This window comes from Oncorhynchus mykiss, chromosome 26 (genome assembly GCF_013265735.2).
Source record: "Oncorhynchus mykiss isolate Arlee chromosome 26, USDA_OmykA_1.1, whole genome shotgun sequence".
NCBI classification, from domain to species: domain Eukaryota; kingdom Metazoa; phylum Chordata; class Actinopteri; order Salmoniformes; family Salmonidae; genus Oncorhynchus; species Oncorhynchus mykiss.
The window spans coordinates 20,674,291-20,700,912 of NC_048590.1; the positions used below are offsets into that span (position 1 = coordinate 20,674,291).

Sequence of the window (26,622 nt, forward strand, 5' to 3'; positions counted from 1 at the left end):
CATGCGGTCTGGACGCTAATGGTGGCCATGACTTCTGCGGGGTCACCAGTCCAACAATCTGGACCCTCCAATTAAAACCTCCAGAGTTTATGATGTCATTGTCACCCCCAACACTCCCGCCGTTGGCCCTCACTTCTCTCACACACACACACACACACACACACACACACACACACACACACACACACACACACATTACACACACACACACATTACACACACACACACACACACACACACACACACACACACACAACCACACACACACACACACACACGCACACACACACACACACACACACACACACACACAGACGAAATACATCTCAATCTAAACCAGACAACAACCACAGCAGTATTTTCATCTTGTAGCATTTAGCAACTCAATATGGTGAGACAGGAATGTAATATTAGAAAGACTATCCTGTCCTTCAGTTCATCAAAGGTGATGGTATCCAAACGCTGCAGTAGCAGTGAGTGGGTAAAATCACCGGGGAAGCCAAGCCAGAAAACAAAGGCAGATTACAACTTATGTGTTGTGATAATTGCATTGCTTGCTCTATAACCTGTTAGTTCATATGCCTTGCCACCGTGATATATAGGCCTAAGGCTGAGACATTAAGGAGACACAGTTACCTGACCTACAGCATGGTCAAGCAAGGTAATGTTTCCAACATTTTCGGACTACTAAACAACTATTGATTTAGAACCATGGTACCTCATGTCGCAAAGAAAACAGGAGCTGCCTCCACTATTCCAGCACCATTTCAACTTCAACATTTCAACATCATCAAATCATCTATGCTTAGTCTAATAGTGACAAACAGACCCTACTTGTACAAACTCACCCTACTTGTAGGGTTGATGAAACAGTCTATGAAACGGTCTATGACTCTTTCATACATGCACCCTTAACAGAACAGCGCAAACTGGCTCTAACCAGAATAGAAAGAGGAGTGGGAGGCCCTGGTGCACAACTGAGCAAGAGGACAATTACATTAGAGTGTCTAGTTTGAGAAACAGATGCCTCACAAGTCCTCAACTGGCAGCTTCATTAAATGGTACCCGCAAAACACCAGTCTCAACGTCAACAGTGAAGAGGCGACTCTGGGATGCTGGCCTTCTAGGCAGAGTCACTAACATTGAGTGGCTGCTGCCAACACACTGACACTGTCACTGACTCAACTCCAGCCACTTTAATAATGGGAATTGATGGGAAATGATGTAAATATATCACTAGCCACTTTAATTATGCCACTTTGTTTACATACTCACCTCATGTATATACTGTACTCGATACCATCTACTGTATCCTGCCTATGCTGCTCTGTACCATCACTCATTCATATATCCTTATGTACATATTCTTTATCCCCTTACACTGTGTATAAGACAGTAGTTTTGGAATTGTTAGTTAGATTACTTGTTGGTTATTACTGCATTGTCAGAACTAGAAGCACAAGCATTTCGCTACACTCGCATTAACATCTGCTAACCATGTGTATGTGACAAATAAAATTAGATTTGATTTGATTTGAGAGTTGCAAAGAAATCATCCGTTTCTTGGCAATTTCTCGCATGTTATAGCCTTAATTTCTCAGAAAAAAGAATAGGCTGACGAGTTTCAGAAGAAAGTTCTTTGTTTCTGGCCATTTTGAGCCTGTAATCAAACCCACAAATGCTGATGCTCCAGATACTCAACTAGACTAAAGAAGGCCAGTTTTATTGCTTCTTTAATTAGAACAACAGTTTTCAGCTGTGCTAACAAAATTGCAAAAGGGTTATCTAATAATCAATTAGCCTTTTAAAATTATAAACCTGGATTAGCTAATACAACGTGCCATTGGAACACAGGAGTGATGGTTGCTGATAATGGGCCTCTGTACGCCCATGTAGATATCCCATTAAAAATCAGCCGTTTCCAGCTACAATAGTCCTTTACAACATGAACAATGTCTACACTGTATTTCTGATCAATTTGATGTTATTTTAATGGACAAAAAATGTGCTTTTCTTTAAAAAATAAGGACATTTCTAAGTGACCGCAAACTTTTGAATGTCAGTGTTATATGCAGTACCACTATATATACAGTACCAGTCAAAAGTTTGGACACACCTACTCATTCAAGGGTTTTTCATAATTTTTACTATTTTCTACATTGTATAATAATAGTGAAGACATCAAAACTATGAAATAACACATATGGAATCATGTAGTAACCAAAAAAGTGTTAAACAAACAAGTGTTTGGTTACAAATCAAAATATTTGTTATATTTGAGATTATTCAAATAGCCACCCTTTGCCTTGATGACATCTTTGCACACTCTTGGCATTCTCTCAACCAGCTTGCATTTCAATTAACAGGTGTGCCTTGTTAAAAGTTCATTTGTGGAATTTCTGTCCTTCTTAATGCGTTTGAGCCAATCAGTGACAAGGTAGGGGTGGTATACAGAAGATAGCCCTATTTGGCAAAATACCAAATACATATTATGGCAAGAACAGTTCAAATTAGCAAAGATAATCGACAGTCCATCATTACTTTAAGACATGAAGGTCAGGCAATCTGGAAAATTTCAAGAACTTTGAAAGTTTCTTCAAGTGCAGTCACAAAAACCATCAAGCGCTATGATGAAACTGTTTCTCATGAAGATCGCCACAGGAAAGAAGACCCAGAGATTCCTCTGCTGCTGAGGATACGTTCATTAGAGTTAACTGCAACTCAACATCAACTGTTCAGAGGAGACTGCTTGAATCAGGCCTTCATGGTCGAATTGCGGCAAAGAAACCACTACTAAAGGACACCAATATGAAGAAGAGAGTTGCTTCGGCCAAGAAACATGAGCAATGGACATTAGACCGGTGGAAATCTGTCCTTTGGTGTGATGAGTCCAAATTTGAGATTTTTGGTTCCAACCGCTTGTCTTTGTGAGACACAGGGTAGGTGAACAGATGATCTCCGCATGTGTGGATCCCACCGTGAAGCATGGAGGAGGAGGTGTGATGGTGTGGGGGTGCTTTGCTTGTGACACTGTCTTTGATTTATTTAGAATTCAAGGCACACTTAACCAGCATGGCTACCACAGCTTTCTGGAGCGATTAGTGGGACTGTCCTTTATTTTTCAACAGGACAATGACCCAACACACCTGCAGGCTGTGTAAGGGCTATTTGACCAAGAAGGAGAATGATTGAGTGCTGCATCAGATGACCTGGCCTCCACAATCACCCAAACTTAACCCAATTGAGTTGGTCTGGGAAGAGTTGGACCACAGAGTGAAGGAAAAGCAGCCAACAAGTGCTCAGCATATGTGGGAACTCCTTCAAGACTTTTGGAAAATCATTCCAGGTGAAGCTGGTTGAGAGAATGCCAAGAGTGTGCAAAGCTGTCATCAAGGCAAAGGGTGGCTACTTTGAAGAATCTCAAATATAAAATATATTTTGATTTGTTTAACACTTTTTTTGGTTACTACACGATTCCATGAGTTACAGTGCCTTGCGAAAGTATTCGGCCCCCTTGAACTTTGCGACCTTTTGCCACATTTCAAGCTTCAAACATAAAGATATAAAACTGTATTTTTTTGTGAAGAATCAACAAGTGGGACACAATCATGAAGTGGAACGACATTTATTGGATATTTCAAACTTTTTTAACAAAGTTTTGCACATTGAGAGACTGACATTTTTTCCCATTCCTCCTTGCAAAACAGCTCGAGCTCAGTGAGGTTGGATGGAGAGCATTTGTGAACATCAGTTTTCAGTTCTTTCCACAGATTCTCAATTGGATTCAGGTCTGGACTTTGACTTGGCCATTCTAACACCTGGATATGTTTATTTTTGAACCATTCCATTGTAGATTTTGCTTTATGTTTTGGATCATTGTCTTGTTGGAAGACAAATCTCCATCCCAGTCTCAGGTCTTTTGCAGACTCCATCAGGTTTTCTTCCAGAATGGTCCTGTATTTGGCTCCATCCATCTTCCCATCAATTTTAACCATCTTCCCTGTCCCTGCTGAAGAAAAGCAGGCCCAAACCATGATGCTGCCACCACCATGTTTGACAGTGGGGATGGTGTGTTCAGCTGTGTTGCTTTTACGCCAAACATAACGTTTTGCATTGTTGCCAAAAAGTTCAATTTTGGTTTCATCTGACCAGAGCACCTTCTTCCACATGTTTGGTGTGTCTCCCAGGTGGCTTGTGGCAAACTTTAAACAACACTTTTTATGGATATCTTTAAGAAATGGCTTTCTTCTTGCCACTCTTCCATAAAGGCCAGATTTGTGCAATATACGACTGATTGTTGTCCTATGGACAGAGTCTCCCACCTCAGCTGTAGATCTCTGCAGTTCATCCAGAGTGATCATGGGCCTCTTGGCTGCATCTCTGATCAGTCTTCTCCTTGTATGAGTTGAAAGTTTAGAGGGACAGCCAGGTCTTGGTAGATTTGCAGTGGTCTGATACTCCTTCCATTTCAATATTATCGCTTGCATAGTGCTCCTTGGGATGTTTAAAGCTTGGGAAATCTTTTGTATCCAAATCTGGCTTTAAACTTCTTCACAACAGTGTCTCGGACCTGCCTGGTGTGTTCCTTGTTCTTCATGATGCTCTCTGCGCTTTTAACGGACCTCTGAGACTATCACAGTGCAGGTGCATTTATACAGAGACTTGATTACACACAGGTGGATTGTATTTATCATCATTAGTCATTTAGGTCAACATTGGATCATTCAGAGATCCTCACTGAACTTCTGGAGAGAGTTTGCTGCACTGAAAGTAAAGGGGCTGAATAATTTTGCACGCCCAATTTTTCAGTTTTTGATTTCTTAAAAAACTTTAGAATATCCAATAAATGTCTTTCCACTTCATGATTGTGTCCGACTTGTTTTTGATTCTTCACAAAAAAATACAGTTTTATATCTTTATGTTTGAAGCCTGAAATGTGGCAAAAGGTCGCAAAGTTCAAGGGGGCCGAATACTTTCGCAAGGCACTGTATTTCATAGTTTTGATGTCTTCACTATTATTCTACAACGTACAATAGTCATTTACAACATGAACAATGTCTACACAGTATTTCTGATCAATTTTATGTTATTTTAATGGACAAAAAATGTGCTTTTCTTTCAAAAACAAGGTCATTTCTAAGTGACCCCACACTTTTGAACTGCAGTGTGACACACTAGGTGTGTCCAGACTTTTGACTGGTACTGTATATATATGTATAGTACGTATATATATTTTTGGGGAAGGTTTTTTGGGAAGCCCGGCTTCCCTTGGCGCCCATGAATACACATCACTGAATATACTAACCGGTGATGTGCTGTATCTTTGGGTGTCAGTGTGCCACAAGTATTTTCACTGACCTTAATACTCCTTTAAATGTATCGTTAACACTTCTTTATCTTTTATCCCATTGTTCTAACTCTTTAAAGTACAAGGATCGTAAGAGGTTCAGACCCTCCGTCCTCTCTGGCTCCCTGGTAGAATCACAAGCGCTAAACTGTTCCAGGTCACACGGCTTCTGTTGTCAGTGCATGAACTTCTGATACAGATTTGACCTAGAATGGAGGCCATGTGTAATATGGGCAAATCTAAAAAGGGTTTCAGGGTTTTACCAGGGGAAATAGAGAGATAAAGCTCCAGGGACATAATGTATTATGAAGAAAACACAAATCGTACCACTCCAAATATGTCATTATATCAGTCCCGCTCTTCACTCTTTTTAGCAACAAACGTAGTACTTTGGAAGTCGTTTTCATTGAACAGGACAGAAAATAACTAACTGGAAAGGTCTGGTTATTGTTGTGCTCATGTGGTTTGAGATTTGAGGACATTTTTTGGTGACACAAATCCAGATTCATTACAGTGGTCCGAAACTTAAGAGAGAAGAAAAATAAAACTAGGAGCGAAAAGAAGAAAAAAAAACACTGAAATGCTGCCAGTATCAAACTGTTCTTTTCAGACACAGTTGATTGTAAGAGAAGCTGATAGCACAGCCAGCACAACCTTTTAATAATTCATTTAGTTAGGCTATGATCTATCATTTTGTGCCTTTTGACATGCGATATTGAAATGTAATATTGCATCAATACAAATGATGTGTTGCCAGTCGGCCCAAGGAAGTGGATCGCAAAGAGATCTCAGAGCGTCTTTTGAGTTCCTTCCCTATTCAAAGCCACATTGTACGAGAGCAGAGAAGCCGAAGGGGAAAAAATCTGTCTTTCTGCAGCTTTGATATGTATGTTTTAAAAATGACATCTTAAAACGCTCAGGGAGAACTTCTTTCCTCTACCCAAAGTCGTGTCTGAGAAGGGAAGAAAGGAACGCGAAGGGAACATGACAGTGGTGTTTAGGGGAGACATCTTATGTTGTAAGGATCTTTGACGTACTGTTTAGTTTCATGAAATCCCCTGGCAAAAACTCCGGAGCTCACTATGAGGGTGTGTTTGGTGCGACGTCTGTAGTCTAGGCTGTAGACTAGCCTATTTCCTAGTTTATCGTTCAATCCGTCTTTACTGTTTACTAACTAACCTCTAAATCCCTAAGATGATGCCAACACATGTTTCTCAAGTTTTATTCTCTCTCGATGTTTTCTTGTAATGCGATAGACAACATGTATTTAATTTATTGAACTGAGATCCTGATCTGTTTTTATCTGTGGTGCTAATGATTTCCTGTTTGTGCGATATTTACGATGCTGCTCTTGGAGACGAGTCTGTTGGTGTGTCATTAACACTCTCTCTCTCTCTCTCTCTCTCTCTCTCTCTCTCTCTCTCTCTCTCTCTCTCTCTCTCTCTCTCTCTCTCTCTCTGTTATTTGCTTTTCCAGTGATCTACGGATGTCAATTAGAAGACCCAAAGAAAACACATTAGGTGAGGAACCATGCTTACTGTATTTCTGTTATACCACATAGAGGTGAGACTGAGAAATTGGACCCAACTGACATTTCCATATTCCCCATTTATCTCAAAAACAACACCCATCTACAATTTTAATTGATTAATTTTTTAGGGACTATACCCGTTTAAATGGCTTCAGTTTGGCTCGTGGTGTGCGTCATCATCAAGCGCAGTGCAGGTCGTTAGGTTAGTGTCCTGGGCCTGTGACAGTGGGAGAGGGATGTCGTGTGAGGAGGTGCTTTGGGGCTCTGTGGGGCCTCTCCCTGTGCCTTATGCTTATTAGTCTACCTGCGAGGGCCTTCTCTGGAGGTGTGTGGGGCAACACCTAGGCAGGAGGGATCCTCAGTGACAGATGACCTCTGTCTGTCGTTCGCCAGACTCACACCTCACTCTGAGAGGCAGACAGTCAGACAGAGCCCAGGTGGACTTAAGCTGGCTCACCCAGGGCTTGTCAGTGAGGGATCTCCTCACTAGCTCTGTGTTGTCTCAATGGGGGACTGGCCGTGCTATGTGTGTATTTGTGTGAGGGATGTTTGTGCGTTTGCCGTCTAAGGGGGGATAGACTGTTGACACACTTCATATTTCAAAATGTAGGACTGTGGAAAGAAATGAAGATTGATGTGGAAACACGTCTTATAGCAGTAAATATATTAGAATGTACACGTATGTGACACATCTCACAAGCATACTGTATATGCATACGCATGATCAAAAACCCACACATACTCACAGGGGGGCTCAGATGTTATTAAAGCTATATGATGTAATTGCATTTGATCTCAAATAAACACAAATTCAGTCCATCTCCCACATGAAGATGGCAGATGTGATGGATGACCATATTAGCGCCAGGGGCAACATTAGATTTGCTCCAAATTATTGATCTTTTGTTTGCGAGCCAAGTCGGCAATAAATAACCGTATATAGGAGAGATGTGACTCATTATCGCCGTGCCAACTGACAGACCTCTGTCAAAACAACTCTCCTACCTCGCCATCCTCCTCTCTAACTGGATGGGTTTAGTCCACTTTTAATTGTCAAACTATTACTATCGGATTCGCTGTGAATGTTAATCCCACTCAGATAGCCTGTATTATTCAATATTTTATACACATGCATTCAGAGGTTTCCTGTTTTATCCCTACCTTCTTAGTGAACAAAAATCCTTTTATCACACAATGGGTAATTTATATCCATTACCAACATTTTCAATCCTTTTCAGTGCTGCTGTCAGTGCCTTTGGCGCAGTCATGATTAATGTGATCTAATAATAGTATGCCATTATATTGCCTTTAGTAAAACATATACCAACATCCTATCCAGCTCCACCAAATTCATTGCCTCTTAAAATATTTGTCCTTTTTCAGTAAAAAAAAACAAGAGCGCTGTTTTCTCTCAGGAGATGATTGTGAAGGTTTTTAGTGAGAATGGTTTCCTATTTCCGCTCCTATGACTTTGTGTGAGTTTGACGAGTGGTGGCAAGTCGGTGGTGGTGTGAGGTGTTTTGGACATGTGAGAGTCTTCTCACGCTGCAGGTAACACAACGCTGCTTCCCTGCCTCCATTGTTCACTGGTGGCTTTGTGTTCGATCAGAGTGAGAGACATGTGAGCTTCAAGTGCACGGCAATCGTTTATCATTTTAGACACACACTGAGTGGTTCTAGACATCATGTTCAGTCATTAAACCAACAGCCAATGGGTTAAAAATATAATTAAAATATGATCTCATATAAAATGTTATGTTTCTTTTATTTTCTCCATGAATAGTCTACACGTGTTGGTGATCATACAGCCTTCGAGACCATTGTGGTTTCATACGGTAAGAGTCCTTCAAAACGTAGATAAATGCATGTAAATTGACCGAGACAATGATTTCCTGGTTGGGATAGGATGGGGGTGGGGGGGTGTGGGCGGGGGGGGGGGGGGGGGTAATGGAGGGGCAGCATACTGACTCTGTTTGGAGCGACTGGAGGATTTGGGGGAGATGTGGACCGGTCCAAGACTGGGCTCCCGTCCCACCCAGCCGGACGGTCTGAGCCAGCCTGCCACTCGTGGGGGCACGTTTCTGACTGGGGTGCCAACTACCTCCCCCGCTCGCTCCCCAAAGAGGGTTAACCCTTACTGGGTTCTTAGACTTGTATCCAGAATGAACAGGTGGTCGGACAAAACATGGGCATCAATTTCCTCATGACTTATCCCAGTGTGGGTAGAGGGGGAGGGAGAGATAGATCGGGAGACTGTAACAGAGGGAAAGGAAGAGATAGAGGACAGAGAGAGAGACAGCGAGACACAGAAAGGAAGCTTGTGCGTGTGTGTGTGTGTGTGTGTGTGTGTGTTCCTATCTTGGTTTTGTTTATTACTCGTGTGGTTGGTGGTATGGACCAGCTTGTGGAGGGTCCCACCACTGTGTGAAATTGACATCAGATGGCCGTGATGACTAGAACAATATCACATCTCGTTTCCATTTAGCAAGGGGCAGCTGAGGCGGGCAGGTGGGGGGGGGGCACCTGACCCCGGAGTCAAACCACACTCCGACCTCCACACTCCCAGAACCAAGCACAGCTGTTAACACTTTACATCAAAAACACTCTTTTCACCCCACATATGTATTTTTCCATTCTCAAATGCTATGGTTCAGAATGTATCCTACTCCATTAAGGATAACGTGTATTGAGCCACGGCTTTTTTTGTCTCAAGTATCCGGTTCCAAGCAGAGAAAATCAAACGAAACCATTTCAAACCCAAACAATATGGGCCAGAGTTTAGTGTATCTCAACAAATGCACACACTGCACATGCCTCTGACCACGCAGTTCATCCAGCCCTCTGTAGTTGGGATAGCTGTGGTCACTTAGACATGTCAAGATCAAACACTCGGCTGCGTTCAACACTGTTGTTCTTGTTATGGTGGGAGGTCTTTGTTTAGTAGGGCGCACATAAATAAGCGGAGAGTAACCAATAAACAGTTGGAGAAAACAGCCTTTCTGAGTCAGCATATTTACTAATGTCTGATTACATTTCTAGACAAAAAGCTTGTCGGTTGTAAATAACATACTGTCAAAATGTTATTTACCGACTTTGATATGCACTCCATGTGATGAGTATTTTCTGCATGTTTTATGTGCATGAAAGAAACGTTCCCTCTGGTACTGTACGGGGACCCAAGACTGGAAGGTTACTGTTGAAAAGTACCTTTGTTTATGTCCTCATAAATGGACCAGTCAAAGGAGAGATTCAGACTCATTACCATTCAGTAGACTCACCTGTTCCTCCTCTAGCTCCTCCTCATCGACCCATCCCTCTTAATAGGGGAAATCCTTCAGGAGGGGGTTGAGAGAGGAGGAGGAGGAGGAGGAGGAGGGGGAGGAGGAGGAGGAGGTGGGTGGGTGGGGGTGGTGGTGGAGGCTGTGAGCTCAGCAGTTTCCTTCCAGGACCCAGAGTAGACCAGACCAGAGCTAAGCAGAGCGTCACAGTCTGGAGTGAGTCAGGCATTTAGAGGGGGGGGGTTAAGAGACGGAGAGAGAATGAGCGCAAGGGAAGGAGAGGGGGTAGACAGAGAGGGGTAGACAGAGAGGGGTAGACAGAGAGGGGTAGACAGAGAGGGGTAGACAGAGAGGGGTAGACAGAGAGAGAGAGAGAGAGAGAGAGAGAGAGAGAGAGAGAGAGAGAGAGAGAGAGAGAGAGAGAGAGAGAGAGAGAGAGAGAGAGAGAGAGAGAGAGAGAGAGAGAGAGAGAGAGAGAGAGAGAGAGAGAGAGAGAGAGAGAGAGAGAGAGAGAGAGAGAGAGAGAGAGAGAGAGAGAGAGAGAGAGGGCGAGAGAGAGGGGGGAAAGAGAGAGGGAGGGGGGAAAGAGACAGGGATGGGGTAGAGTGAGAGTGAGAGAGAGAGAGATGGAGGGGGGAAAGAGAGAGGGACAGGGTAGAGTGAGAGAGGGAGGGGGGAAAGAGAGAGGGAGGGGGTAGAGAGAGAGAGGGAGGGGGGAAAGAGAGAGGGAGGGGGTAGAGAGAGAGTGAGAGAGAGAGGGGGGGAATGAGAGAGGGAGGGGGGAAAGAAAATGAGAGAGAGAGAGAGGGAGGGGGGAAAGAAAATGAGAGAGAGAGAGGGAGGGGGGAAAGAAAATGAGAGAGAGAGAGAGAGAGAGAGGGAGGGGGGGGAGGGAGAGAGAGGGAGGGGGTAGAGAGAGAGTGAGAGAGAGAGGGGGGGAAAGAGAGAGGGAGGGGGGAAAGAAAATGAGAGAGAGAGAGAGAGAGGGAGGGGGGGGGGAGGGAGAGAGAGGGAGGGGGGAAAGAAAGTGGCGCTGACATGGAATAAGCTCCACGCGTCTGGTGGCACCACACATTTATTCCCATGATGCAATCTGTGTGGGGTGATGATGATGACGATGATGAAGGTGATTATGATAATGATGAGTGCACAGACAACAGTTGTCGTGGCTGCCTCTCAGTTTGCATCATCTGGCCCTATATAAATATACAGACGGCCTACATGGGCATATCAACGCTAATGCCCCTTTAATCCTATAAGTGCTCCGTTATGGCAGAGGTGGGTTAGTCTCTTAAAGTCCAAGCTGGCTCTCCTTCCCTCCATCCTTCCATTCCTCCATCCCTCCTCCCTAATTAGGCACCAGAGGCTCTGACTAGAGGGGCTGTGTGTGGCAACAGCCCTGACCTGAGCTGAGCCTGGGTGGTGGTGGTAGTGGGGGCACACAGGACTGCAGCAACCCAGCCAGGAGGCAGGTCACAGGGGGAGAGTGGCAGGGCAGCAGTGGACACTCTGGAGGTGGGGCCCCTGGCATGCCACACCAAGGTTAGTTCACCTAGCAGCTGTTTCGAACCCGGCCACAGAAATGCTTTCACCATCACTCCCTGAATATGTTGAGGAGGTGTGGGATAACATGTGGCACTCATCTGTTGATAGCGGGTAAAACACAGTGCCCCACATGTTGATTTATATCTATTTATATTAAAGTCAGGATGGCTTGTGAGCCTGACACCTAAATATAGTAGTGTGATGGAGTTAACATCGCCCTCCCCCCACTTTCTCTGCACCGCCCCCCCACCTTCTCTTCTCTGCACCGCCCCTCCACCTTCTCTTCTCTGCACCGCCCCCCCCCCCACCTTCTCTGCACCGCCCCTCCACCTTCTCTTCTCTGCACCGCCCCTCCACCTTCTCTTCTCTGCACCGCCCCTCCACCTTCTCTTCTCTGCACCGCCCCTCCACCTTCTCTTCTCTGCACCGCCCCTCCACCTTCTCTTCTCTGCACCGCCCCCCCACCTTCTCTTCTCTGCACCGCCCCCCCACCTTCTCTTCTCTGCACCGCCCCTCCACCTTCTCTTCTCTGCACCGCCCCTCCACCTTCTCTTCTCTGCACCGCCCCCCCCACCTTCTCTTCTCTGCACCACCCCCCCACCTTCTCTTCTCTGCACCGCCCCCCCACCTTCTCTTCTCTGCACCGCCCCTCCACCTTCTCTTCTCTGCACCGCCCCCCCACCTTCTCTTCTCTGCACCGCCCCCCCACCTTCGCTGCACCCCCCCCCCCCACCACCTTCTCTGCACCGCCCCCCCACCTTCTCTTCTCTGCACCGCCCCTCCACCTTCTCTTCTCTGCACCGCCCCCCCACCTTCTCTTCTCTGCACCGCCCCCCCACCTTCGCTGCACCCCCCCCCCCCCACCACCTTCGCTGCACCCCCCCCCCCACCACCTTCGCTGCACCCCCCCCACCACCACCACCTTCTCTGCACCACCCCCCCGCCTTCTCTCATCTTTTCCTTTTCTAAATTTGGATGATGACATTAAATGGATTTGCTTTAATTCTGTGTGTGTGTGTGTGTGTGTGTGTGTGTGTGTGTGTGTGTGTGTGTGTGTGTGTGTGTGTGTGTGTGTGTGTGTGTGTGTGTGTGTGTGTGTGTGTGTGCGTGCGTGTGCGTGTGTGTGCGTGCGTGTGTGTGTGGGTGTACATAGTTCTGTGGTTATGAAGTGAAGCATTATGGCAAAAATGCTTAAATAATTTAGCGACCACATTATTTTGTAATGCCATTCTTTAGAAGAGTCATTCACTCTAATAAATGCGTTGCTGGAAAGTTCCGGGGATTTTGTGGGAGGCGCCAGTGAGCGATAGCAGCCACCCGACTCCTAGCTCCAGTCTCCCCCTTGATGCTACCATGTGACCTGCGCCATATTCCTCAGGATCAACATTGTGGCCAATTGAAGAAAAAAAAAAAGGCCAACATATTTTATTTATGTGTCAAAAGTGCGGTGGAACGATGGAGGGATGGAGGGAGGGCGGTATCACTCCATCCGCGGGGATCAATTCTCCCAGATGGAGGGCGGCTGGTGCACAGAAATGGTAGGGTTATTGATTCATCAAAGAAATACAGTGTGCGTGTTATGCTTAAACGGCCACGTAAACCTGAGCTGTCAGGAGCAGAGAGGCAGAGCGCTGACATTTAGCCACGCAAACGGAGCGGATGCCCGTCTCAGCCAGATCATATTCTCTATTGTGAGCGCCTGGGAGAGGCTCACTTATGTAGGGGATTTTTCACATTAAACCACAGTGGCATAAAAAAAAAAAAGTTGTCCACGTCCTTTATAGGAATACATACCTGGCATTAATACAAGGAGTGGGAGGGAGAGAAAAGGCACACAGCGGAGTCTGGGCCATAAAAAGGATAGTTTAACAGTTGATCGAGAGCAGTCCTGGAAATGGCAGCTGTAAATCAATTTAATCTCCGAGCAGTTAAAGTGCGTTTTCTAATGAGGTTAATGTCACATAATGACCAAATTCCTCCATTTAAAAGATGCCCTCAAGGTGTTGGAAAAAGATAGATGTCGCCTTGCAACATTAACTCGTCATGACGCAGATGACACTGAGGGGAAAAGTTTTCCCACAAGAGGAATGCATGTTCTCTCAAAATAATAAAACGTGGAACATTGAAGTGGATGGCGGTTGGGAAAGCAAGCGAGGGAGGGAGGGCCGGGGAAAACGCTGGGCAGGCTGGCTAACACTACAGGACAGAGGCTCAGAAGAGAAGCCATGGCTTTGGAGGAGAGTGAAAAGAGGGAATGACCCATCACTAATACACAGTGAATCGGGTTTGCCCTCCAGGGTTTCAGGGTGTTTATGAATCTCTTATGTCATAGGAGACGACACTGGGAGGGGTGGCGTGCACTTTGCGGATGGCAGTGAAATGCCAGCAGACGTGCCAACACGAAAACAACGGGTAAATGATGAGGTCAATATTAGACCCATACAAAGCCTTTACTTTTAATCAAACACAAATCTAACCTTACTAACATTTAGGCTGTCTGTTTTGCAAAATCTAACGCTGAACTACTGTATACGCACAATGTGCACAACCTGGAACTGAGGAAAGGTTCCGATCCACAGGCCAACCATTTATCACCGAGGCCCTAAAGCTATTATCATGATCTAATTAGGTTTAAGATAAGTCTGTGTCCAAGGGTGCCATGTCCCCAATTCTACAAATTCAGAACATCCCAATTTCAAAATACCACTCACGCTGTAGGTTGAACAAATACAGTAACTACTAATGCAATTTCATACTACTACTTACAGAGGCCCATCAACACGATGACACAGATTTGCACACATCAACGCGTACAGCAGTGTGCGTGCATGTTCACAGTTCACTCACTAGAGGCATCATTTTCTCAGCCCTGTGCTCTCTCCCCTTCTGTGTTCCTCTCCTCCTGTGCTGTAATGAATTGAGGCGCAGATGAGATTATTTGGGGGGGGGGGGGGGGTTACACGCAGGCACTGACCTATAAAGAAGCCCTTTAACGAAGCCTATTAATCCACCTGTCCAGAAATACTATATTTATATGTGTATCATACATCTAGGCGGAGGTAGTCAAATGCCATTTGGAATTACCAACACAGACACGCAATTCATTTTTTAGCGTGATTAGCGACGGTGGCGCGACTGGCTGGCTCAGTGGGTGGCAATGATGGCCTGATGTACACACCGTGTGCTCATTACACCAACTAACTGCACTGGGTGTGTAAAGAACACACATGCACGTACGTGCACACAAAGTATATATATATATATATATATATATGTATATATATATATGTATATATATATATATATATATATATATATATACACAAATATATATATACAAATATAGAAACCCATATATATATATATATATATATATATATATATACACACACACACATACAGTACAGTACAGTATACACATACTCATCACAGATGGTCTTGCTGACATCGTGTTCTAGCCACGCTTATGTAATTACACTTGTATAATCCGCGTGGCTCAGTTGGTAGAGCTTGGCACTTGCAATGCCAGGGTTGCGGGTTTGATTCCCGTGGGGGACCAGTATGACAAATGTGTTTACTCACTACTGTAAGCGGTTCTGGATAAGAGCGTCTGCTTAAATGACTCAAATGTAAATTAAAAAAAAAAAAATGGGTTCCTATATTTGTGATACACTTAACTAAAGATATAGGTCACCCCAGGAATCACGACCTGATGAGATGCGTTTCATTCTCTTTGTCACGCCCCGTTCTTCCTTACTGCAATGGGAAGAGAAATACGATTAACAATGAGGGCTCCCTTTCACTTCCATACTTCCCTCATCTGATAAAACACAGCTGGATGGCCACAATAAGAGGGAAATAGCATTTACTCCATTTTGATCTGTTCAGGTTTTCTGAAGGGCCACTTTTACCCCGACGAGGGTCTTTCTCTCCTCTTTGATTGATATGTGAAATACGTCTCCCTCTCCGGCTCTAAAGGCAGACCCTGTGTGGGGCTGAAAGGTGCTCATTGTCAAGGCAGGGACACTTTGTCAGGAAACAATACTGTTCCCAAGGCCCGGAGAATGTGTCAAAAAGACAGCCCCCATTGTGTACTTTAGGAACTTTCATTTTGCGTCTGAGGTCATTTTAATCCTGATGAATTTTTATAGACACTGTGGTGTTGAATAGCTAGCCGGTCTAATGCCTAAAAAAAGAGAGAAAACCCACCCACAGAACCAACTAACAATCCTAAACTTAAAGCATTAAAGGGAGAGTAAAAAGGAGAGGTCTTTGTTGAAGGACACATTGGGGTGTATTTAAGTTCTACAAAGGCCCTCTCCTGAATGGAGCCTGATTTCTGTGACCAGATTTCAAATTCGGGGCCTAAAAATAGCAGCGTTGTGATGAAACAGGGCTTGTAAAAAAGAAAACTCTCATGGGACAGAGAACCTGATGTGAGTTAGACACCCAGGACGCTGAGACGTTGCTACACCGAAGGAGAACAACGAGAAGAGAGACAGCTGTGGAGTGTCTGGTATGATGGAATGATGGAGCATGTTAAATCGCACAGTGGATTCTTTAACCTTGCTTTTTATCAGTGTTTTTCCAAAACCACACAATGGGGGGGGGGGGGGGGGGTGCTGTGTGGATAGAAGGATACTTTTTGTAATGCACTTCTCAATAACACATCCCAGGTTGACTCCCAGAATCCACCTTATCCCTATTTAAACAGCCGTTGTTGTTTTCTGGTTGGATGTTTTTGTTGTTCTGGGTGCTTCGCCACCTCTTTTTTTCGGCATCAAATTGGAGGCACGTTTATGCAAATGCCGTAGACACCTACAACCAGAGGAATATGTGGCAGCTGTAGAGGAGAATTCAATTAAGACGCCCCTGAGGTGTGGTAATTGATCCGCCAAAATGTATTTTTTCTTTCTGCCTCTCTCGTTCTTCTCTCCCCCCTCTTTTTTTTTGATTGCCTTTTTGCCCGTTGTTGTCTAATGAAAACCCAAACCCAATCCTGTTTCAGGACTTGAGGAACGCAAATGCCACAGTGACTCATCAGCAGTTATTTAACGAATGTGAGGCTCTCCATGGGGGGCCAATGCTGTGGCCCTTACTAACTCGATCGCTTCCTTTGTCCTTTCATTATGTCACCCGGTGTTCACGACTGCCCGTTACATTGTCTAACGTCCGACGTGTCATTTTGTCCTGACTTCGTCTTGATCTTCGGAACTCCAGAGTGATAAAAGGAGTGTATATATATGTCTGTCTGTTTTTAAGAAATAAAGCCAATTCAAACCGATGACCTGTTGGTCACAGACAGAATGAAGAGCTCCAATGATGATTCATCCCAATGGGAGGTTTATGGTGTTGTCCACCACAATGTCACCCGTTGACTTGTTTTCTAGTTATTCCAATTGGTTGAAAAGTTTTCTTCTACTGACTTTGCTCTTTCACTGTGCTCGCCCTTCCCTTCTTGCCCCTCCTCCTCATCCTCCTCCTCCTCCTCCTCCTGTATTGAGGTGCAGGGTTCCAAGTGCTCGATGGTGCATTAATACGGACACCTGCTTTGTTCTGGCGGCCGGCGTATCGCCTGTTTTGCCCGCTCCCCCTCTTTTATCATCCTTCTGCAGTTTTTTGTCTGGAACGGACCTACCTGATCTGAGAGCATGGCTGGTTTGGGTTTCACTCTCACATTCATCTTCAAGGGAGGTGGGCATGCAGGCGGAAGGCTGGGGATGTAGGGTATGGATGTGCGTGTGTGTGTGTATGTATTGTGTGTGTGTGTGAACGGACTAGTGGTCCACGGGTCCGTCTGAACTCATTCCCCTCTGACTTACATATGACATTTTTTTTTTGTTCTTCCAATGTGGCACGCTGGCTCGAGGTCAGCGGGTTCATCCCCCAGCTTAGGCAAGAATGGAACAGTGTTAGAATCCATCCCACGTCCTTGGAAAAATTCAGACTAACCCTCCCCTGACTTGTCATTCCATTAAATCCCAAAGAACCGAGAACAAAAAAACAACAACAAAAAAAAGAGTAGAATACTTAATATGGCACAATATGTTCTGTTACATTATACTTTCTTAGCTGGGAGAGAGGCGAAAGACCAGTGAAAAGGAATACTTGCTATTTAATTACTGTCAGCTGAATGAGCTCTGTTCTGTTCGCCCCCTCCCTGATGTAAAAATAATTCTTATTCACTTAGTATGTAGGTCACATTATGGCGGTGTCTAGTTGTTGGACATGGGCTTAGATAACTGTTTGTTGACTATTAAATGCTTTTGCTGCCTCAGCATCTTTTCTAACTGGTATTTTTCACACAGCTGTGCCACTGAAAGGAGGCAACGCCGCAGCAGAAATCATGCCCCCCCTCCCCGCCCCCCCAGCCTTCTCCAAAATGTGGAGCTTTAGTGTTTCAGTGCCCACCCCCAATTTACGATTTGATACTTTTAAGTTCAGAAGATCAATTACGTATGAAGCGCCGGTACAACCATGGAGCTAGTCGTTGGAATGGCAAAGAATAAACAGAGCTGTGGTGTTAGCCAAGCAGGTGAATCTGTGCTCCCTCTACTCTTATCCGTGTTTTGCTTTCTGTGACCTTGCGCTCAGCTAATGCCGAGCTGCTTTTCGCACAGTGCCGCCTCATTGCTGTGGATAAGGCCCCGATGTTGCCATAATGCTTTTCTTAGGTTTGGGCCTAGCCTGTTGTTTCTGGCCAAACGGGAGCTGTTGGTTGTTCCTCCCTCTCTCTCTCTCTCTCTCCCTTGTATGAAATGAGCCCAGATGGTGATTGATTTTTCAAGTGCTGACATCCCTGCTTGAGAACACGCTCCCTTCCCTCTTTGTGCCGAGCAAGTCAGGCACAATAACATCATGATGCGATCATCGGCTTTGTGCCGCCAAAAACATCCACCGTTGATTGACAAAGGACGCGCACACACACGCCACACAAACACACGCACGCCACGCAAAAAAAAACAACAACACAACTGGCATAGTTATCAAAGCATCTTCTCTTTAAAGAAGAAGGTGTTGACAATGAAGACGGAGACACCGCCGGAGGGATCTTGGGAGACCTACTGGTTCTGAAAACACCAAATATGTCCTGTACTGCAGAGGGTCGATAGCACTGTAGATATGAGACAGACAGTTCTTTGACACAGCGAGCAGAGCCTGGTGGACGTGGCAACAGTGCACATTTGCTCCAGCCCCATTGAGTCAACTCTGAAGCTAAATGATGTCATTGGCTAACTAGCCATTCTCAGGCCATTGCCTCGGTTTGCGTGACTAAATACATACAATTAAGGCCCCGGCACTTCTCAATCTCTATGAACTCATTGTTATCCCGGGTTCAAGTGCACTGATAATGGGGGCCGGAGGAAAACAGGCGTATCATCGAGGCGCTGCACACAGAGGGCTGGTGGGTAAAATAGATGTCTCATTATTAGTCGCATTCTCTTTCGCCCAACAGCACAGCACAGCTCTCACTCTTTCTCTCTCTCTGTCCTTTCTCTCTCTGTCCTTTCTATCTCTCTTTATATCTCTGTCCTTTCTATCTCTCTTTATCTCTCTCTGTCCTTTCTATCAATCTTTATCTCTCTCTGTCCTTTCTATCAATCTTTATCTCTCTCTTTGTCCTTTCTATCTCTCTTTCTATCTCTTGCTGTCCTTGCTCTCTCTTTATATCTCTCTCTGTCCTTTCTATCTCTCTTTCTATCTCTCTCTGTCCTTTCTATCTCTCTTTATATCTCTCTCTGTCCTTTCTATCAATCTGTATCTCTCTATGTCCTTGCTCTCTCTTTATATCTCTCTCTGTCCTTTCTATTAATCTTTATCTCTCTGTCCTTTCTATCAATCTTTATCTCTCGCTCTGTCCTTTCTATCTCTCTTGATATCTCTCTCTGTCCTTGCTCTCTCTTTATATCTCTCTCTGTCCTTTCTATCAATCTTTATATCTCTCTCTGTCCTTTCTATCAATCTTTATCTCTATCTCTGTCCTTTCTATCTCTCTTTCTATCTCTTGCTGTCCTTGCTCTCTCTTTATATCTCTCTCTGTCCTTTCTATCAATCTTTATCTCTCTCTCTGTCCTTTGTATCTCTCTTTATATCTCTCTCTCCTTTCTATCAATCTTTCTCTCTCTCTGTCCTTTCTATCTCTCTGTCCTTTCTATCACTATTTCTCTCTCTGTCCTTTCTATCAATCGTTATCTTTCTCTGTCCTTTCTCTCTCTGTCCTTTCTATCTCTCTGTCCTTTTGCTCTCTCTGTCCTTGCTCTCTCTTTATTTCTCTCTCTGTCCTTTCTATCTCTCTTTCTTTCTGTCCTTTCTATCTCTCTTTATCTCTCGCTCTGTCCTTTCTATCTACAGTGGGGAGAACAAGTATTTGATACACTGCCGATTTTGCAGATTTTCCTACTTACAAAGCATGTAGAGGTCTGTAATTTTTATCATAGGAGAGAGCTGGGACCACAGTCTCAAAGAAAACCATTAGTAACCACACTACGCCGTCATGGATTAAAATCCTGCAGCGCACGCAAGGTCCCCCTGCTCAAACCAGCGCATGTCCAGGCCCGTCTGAAGTTTGCCAATGACCATCTGGATGATCCAGAGGAGGAATGGGACTAGGTCATGTGGTTTGATGAGACAAAAATAGAGCTTTTTGGTCTAAACCCCACTCGCCGTGTTTGGAGGAAGAAGAAGGATGAGTACAACCCCAAGAACACCATCCCAACCGTGAAGCATGGAGGTGGAAACATCATTATTTTCTGCAAAGTGGACAGGACGACTGTACCGTATTGAGGGGAGGATGGGTGGGGCCATGTTTTGCGAGATCTTGGCCAACAACCTCCTTCCCTCAGTAAGAGCATTGAAGATGGGTCGTGGCTGGGTCTTTCAGCATGACAACGACCCGAAACACACAGCCAGGGCAACTAAGGAGTGGGTCCGTAAGAAGCATCTCAAGGTCCTGGAGTGGCCTAGCCAGTCTCCAGACCTGAACCCAATAGAAAATCTTTGGAGGGAGCTGAAAGTCCGTATTGCCCAGCGACAGCCCCGAAACCTGAAGGATCTGGAGAGGATCTGGTCTGTATGGAGGAGTGGGCCAAAATCCCTGCTGCAGTGTGTGCAAACCTTGTCAGGAACTACAGGAAACGTATGATCTCTGTAATTGCAAACAATGGTTTCTGTACCAAATATTAAGTTCTGCTTTTCTGATATATAAATTACTTATGTCATACAATAAAATGCAAATGAATTACTTAAAAATCATACAATGTCATTTTCTGGATTTTTGTTTTAGATTCCGTCTCTCACAGTTGAAGTGTACCTATGATACAAATTACAGACCTCTAAATGCTTTGTAAGTAGGGAAACCTGCAAAATCAGCAGTGTATCAAATACTTGTTTTCCCCAATGTATCTTTATATCTCTCTCTTTATATCTCTCTCTGTCCTATCTTTCTATCTTTATCTCTCTCTCTGTCCTTTCTATCTTTATCTCTCTCTGTCCTATCTTTCTATCTTTAACTCTCTCTCTGTCCTTTCTATCTTTCTCTCTCTCGCTGTCCTTTCTTTCTATCTTTCTATCTCTCTCTGTCCTATCTTTCTATCTTTCTCTCTCTCTGTCCTATCTATCTTTATCTCTCTCTCTGTCCTATCTTTCTATCTTTGTCTCTCTGTCCTTTCTATCTTTATATCTCTCTCTGTCCTATCTTTCTATTTTTAACTCTCTCTGTCCTTTCTATCTTTCTCTCTCTCTGTCTTTTCTATCTCTCTTTATATCTATCTCTGTCCTTTCTCTCTCTCTTTATCTCTCTATCTCTGTCCTTTCTATCTCTCTTTATCTCTCTCTCTGTCCTTTCTCTCGCTGTCCTTGCTTTCTCTTTCTCTCTCTCTCTCTGTCCTTTCTATCACTATTTTTCTCTCTATCCTTTCTATCACTATTTTTCTCTCTGTCCTTTCTATCACTATTTTTCTCTGTCCTTTCTATCACTATTTTTCTCTCTGTCCTTTCTACCTCTCTTTATATCTATCTCTGTCCTTTCTCACTCTCTTTATCTCTCTCTCTGTCCTTTCTATCTCTCTTTATCTCTCTCTCTCTCTGTCCTTTCTATCTTTATCTCTCTCTCTCTGTCCTTTCTATCTCTATTTATCTCTCTCTCTGTCCTTTCTATCTCTCTTTATATCTCTCTCTGTCCTTTCTCTCTCTCTGTTGTTGCTCTCTCTTTATCTCTCTGTCCTTTCTATCTCTCTTTATCTCTCTCTCTGTCCTTTCTAACTCTTTATCTCTCTCTCTGTCCTTTCTCTCTCTTTGTCCTTGCTCTCTCTCTCTATCTCACTTTGTTCTTTCTATCTCTCGTTCTCTCTCTCTTTCGCTCTCTGTTCTTTCTCTCTCTCTGTCTTTCGCTCTTTCTCTCTGTCCTTTCTATCGCTCTTTCTCTCTCTATCCTTTCTCTCTCTCTCTCTTTCTCTCTGTCCTTTCTCTCTCTCTCTCTTTCTCACTCTGTCCTTTCTCTTTATCTCTCTCTCTCTGTCCTTACTCTGTCTTTCTCTTTTGTTTTCTGAGGACGCTGTGTGGAATCGGTGTCATCTTTTACGATGCGTATTCCCACGTAGGTACAGTATGAACACTATGACGCAGGGCTGTGTGCTGAGCTCTCTGGCCCGCTGTACACTCGTGAAAAGGCCGTTTCCCCTCTGCTCTCCTGCTAATTCTCCCTTTAAATGCATCGCTATTTCTTTCGGGTGGTGTGAAAATGGCTGGACAGTGGACAGGAAGACAAACGAAGAGAAAATAGCTTGGTTAGATATGGTACGTTATGGATATGAGCTTCGATTTTCTTCATTTACAGTTGTTGTCTTATCAGATCTTTGTGGTTGATCAGCTCTCTCAGTAAACTGTCAAAAATGGATCATCTATCCAAAACCATTGTCAATTGTAATACTAATTTAGCGGATGTTTTTTACATTATATCCACACAAATCAAGCAGAATAGTTTATAATGTTCTACTCATGAAAGTCACATCCTGTCCAATCGAACCACACGGTCAAGTGCAACATTTACGGGGTCACTTCCTTGACTGTTTCAGTCCCCCTTGACAGCGATGCCTTGAAGTCATGTGACACTAGGGCTCAATTGCTTCTGTCTGTGTAAGAGGATCACCCCTCTCCTCCTCCTCCTCTGACTGCCCCCCCCCCCAGAGATAGATGGGCTGACCACAGAGGCAGAGCAGACAGAGCTCCGAGTTTTTCGAGAGGGTGGGTTCACCTCCGAGATTGGGGGTGGGGAAGCGGGCGGAACGTGCGTTCCTCTCCAGTCGCTAGCGGCCGTGTAGGTAAATAGATCTTATTTTGCGGCACGTCAACACGTGTAAGGGGGCCCACGGCTCATTACACGGCCCTGATCCCGCTGCAGACACACTGATGGATGGAGAGGAGGGAGCCGGCCCCCAAGACTCCTCTCCTTCCGTCGCTCTTTCTGTCTCCACTCTCTCCCTCCTTCCCACTCTGTCTCTCTCTCTCTCCCTTTATGTATCTCTCTCCTGTTGGAGGGAGGCGTCGTGTACCAAGCCTGGGGCTCGTTACCAGGGCCACACCACAAGACCCCGTAAATCGTGGTCAAGTTTGACGTTTTTACCAGGTAGTGTTGGATCCCAGTGTCACCATGGAAGGCTTTAACCCCATCATCCCCGCTCCCCCTTCACTCGTAACCCCTCGCTCAGTTGTCGCCACCACCAACACGCCTGCATCCAGTCAGAGGTTTTCCACTGCTCTGTGCATTCCTCCCATTCACGGAATGCAGGCTTTGCTAGTCAAATGGTTAATTGGTTACAGATTGCTCTTTAACCTCGGGGTTACACACCACTCACAGGCTGTTAAAGTAGGATGGGAAATAGAGTGTGGTTTACAATGCAGCCGAGCGGGGAAAGGTCGCCGGATTCCCCACACCACATCTCCAAGGCTCTGTCACTCACTCCCTGTGACGGTCACGTGACGCTATGGGTTACCTCGCTCTGCACGAGGAGAAGATTCACCCGTTATTGTTCTCACCATAGAACACACACACACACACACACACACATGCACATGCACATGTTGGAAACAACAAACACGTTGGATCTGCGACAGTCAACTTGGCAGAACTCCTTTCAAAACTGGGGGGTGGTTCTGAGAGTTGAGTCACTTTAACCCCATGTCCGTCTTGGACTGCTACACCGATCAGTCCTTCACATTTAACCTGTAGAGACGCCCAGCCCGTGAACGGGACCGTTATCATCATCTGACACTAATTAGCATAACGCAACGGACATAAATCTTCCTAGAAAATCTTCCTATTCATGAAAATCACAAGTGAAATATATTGGAACACAGCTTAGCCTTTTGTTAATCACCCTGTCATCTCAGATTTTCAAAATATGCTTTACAGCCAACGCTAGACAAGCATTTGTGTAAGTTTATCATAGCCTAGCATTATGCCTTGCTAGCAGCAGGCAAACTTGTCACAGAAATCATAAAAGCAATCAAATTAAATCGTTTACCTTTGATGAACCATGTGACCACTTACGCAATGTGCCCCCATACGGCTATTCTTCAACAGAAATGCGTAAAACTACATCACAATGCTGTAGACACCTTGGGGAATACGTAGAAAGCGTAAGCTCCTTGATGGTACATTCACAGCTGAATAGGGACTCATTGGAACGCAACGCTTTCAAAACCTGGGGCACTTCCGGATTGGATTTTTCTCAGGCTTTCGCCTGCAACATCATGGTAAGGGGTTAAGGGGTTAACATGGTGAGTGGTTAACATGGTGAGTGGTTAACATGGTAAGGGGTTAACATGGTAAGGGGTTAACGTGGTGAGGGGTTAACGTGGTGAGGGGTTAACGTGGTGAAGGGTTAATGTGGTAAGGGGTTAACGTGGTAAGGGGTTAACGTGGTAAGTGGTTAACGTGGTGAGGGGTTAACGTGGTGAGGGGTTAACGTGCTAAGGGGTTAACACGGTATGGGCTTAACGTGGTAAGTGGTTAACGTGGTGAGGGGTTAACAGGGTAAGGGGTTAACAGGGTAAGGGGTTAACACGGTAAGGGGTTAACACGGTAAGGGGTTAACACGGTATGGGCTTAACGTGGTAAGTGGTTAACGTGGTGAGGGGTTAACAGGGTAAGGGTTTAACGTGGTGAGGGGTTAACATGGTAAGGGGTTAAGGGGTTAACGCGGTGAGGGGTTAAGGGGTTAACGTGGTAAGGGGTTAACGTGGTAAGGGGTTAACGTGGTGAGGGGTTAACGTGGAAAGGGGTTAACGTGGTAAGGGGTTAACACGGTAAGGGGTTAACGTGGTAAGGGGTTAACACGGTAAGGGGTTAACGTGGTGAGGGGTTAAAACGGTAAGGGGTTAACGTGGTAAGGGGTTAACGTGGTAAGGGGTTAACACGTTAAGGGGTTAACGTGGTAAGGGGTTACCGTGGTAAGGGGTTAACACGGTAAGGGGTTAACGCGGTAAGGGGTTAACGCGGTAAGGGGTTAACGCGGTAAGGGGTTAACGCGGTGAGGGGTTAACGCGGTGAGGGGTTAACGTGGTAAGGTGTTAACACTGTAAGGGGTTAACGTGGTAAGGGGTTAATGTGATAAGGGTTTAACGTGGTAAGGGGTTAACACTGTAAGGGGTTAACGTGGTAAGGGGTTAACACTGTAAGGGGTTAACGTGGTAAGGGGTTAACACTGTAAGGGGTTAACGTGGTAAGGGGTTAACACTGTAAGGGGTTAACGTGATAAGGGGTTAACGTGGTGAGGGGTTAACACTGTAAGGGGTTAACGTGATAAGGGTTTAAGATGGTAAGGGGTTTTAACATGGTATGGGGGTTAACGTGGTAAAGGGTTAACTTGGTAAGGGGTTAACACTGTAAGGGGTTAACGTGGTAAGGGGTTAACGTGATAAGGGGTTAACATGGTATGGGGGTTAATGTGGTAAGGGGTTAACACTGTAAGGGGTTAACGTGGTAAGGGGTTAACACTGTAAGGGGTTAACGTGGTAAGGGGTTAACACTAAGGGGTTAACGTGGTAAGGGGTTAACGTGGTAAGGGGTTAACACTGTAAGGGGTTAACGTGATAAGGGGTTAACGTGGTGAGGGGTTAACACTGTAAGGGGTTAACGTGGTAAGGGGTTAACGTGATAAGGGTTTAACGTGGTAAGGGGTTAACACTGTAAGGGGTTAACGTGGTAAGGGGTTAACACTGTAAGGGGTTAACGTGGTAAGGGGTTAACACTGTAAGGGGTTAACGTGATAAGGGGTTAACGTGGTGAGGGGTTAACACTGTAAGGGGTTAACGTGATAAGGGTTTAAGATGGTAAGGGGTTAACATGGTATGGGGGTTAACGTGGTAAAGGGTTAACTTGGTAAGGGGTTAACACTGTAAGGGGTTAACGTGGTAAGGGGTTAACGTGATAAGGGGTTAACATGGTATGGGGGTTAATGTGGTAAGGGGTTAACACTGTAAAGGGTTAACACTGTAAGGGGTTAACATGGTATGGGGGTTAACGTGGTGAGGGGTTAACGTGGTAAGGGGGTTAACGTGGTAAGGGGTTAACGTGGTGAGTGCCAATTCTTTTATGATGCACTGGCTGTTGGTCTGATAGAATGAAATGAAGCACAGGCGCCTGTTTGTAGAGGCACGTCTCCTTTGATGCAGAAGAGGGGTGTCATAATCAATATCATGATAAGCATTCAGAAACCTGTCCAAGGGGAAACATTTCAGAAGACTCAAAAAGCCCTGTAAGCCATAGTGTCAAGGGCCTAAGTAAAATAATAGCAAGAATGCCACTCCAGTTGTCGGGAAAAACAGTTATTATCTTGGTACGTTCCATGAGATGTCCGTCACAGAACGTCTGTTCATGGTCTAACGTATTACTTTCGTTCTTATCAAAGGCAGTCTGAAGC

At 45.0% G+C, this 26,622-nt stretch overlaps 1 protein-coding gene and 1 non-coding gene across 4 annotated transcripts in view; both read left to right on the top strand.

The window, feature by feature from the left end:
• LOC110506377 (zinc finger protein 536) overlaps positions 1-26,622 on the top strand; it is a 205,609-nt gene that overhangs the window by 23,031 nt on the left and 155,956 nt on the right. For all 3 annotated transcript variants that reach the window (XM_036963203.1, XM_036963204.1, XM_036963205.1), the window contains one exon: positions 6,824-6,867. The gene's annotated coding sequence lies outside the window, so the exon portion shown is untranslated. The remainder of the gene's footprint in view (positions 1-6,823; positions 6,868-26,622) is intronic.
• Positions 15,187-15,259, top strand: trnaa-ugc. The gene has a single exon. It is a non-coding gene; the product is annotated as a tRNA-Ala (tRNA).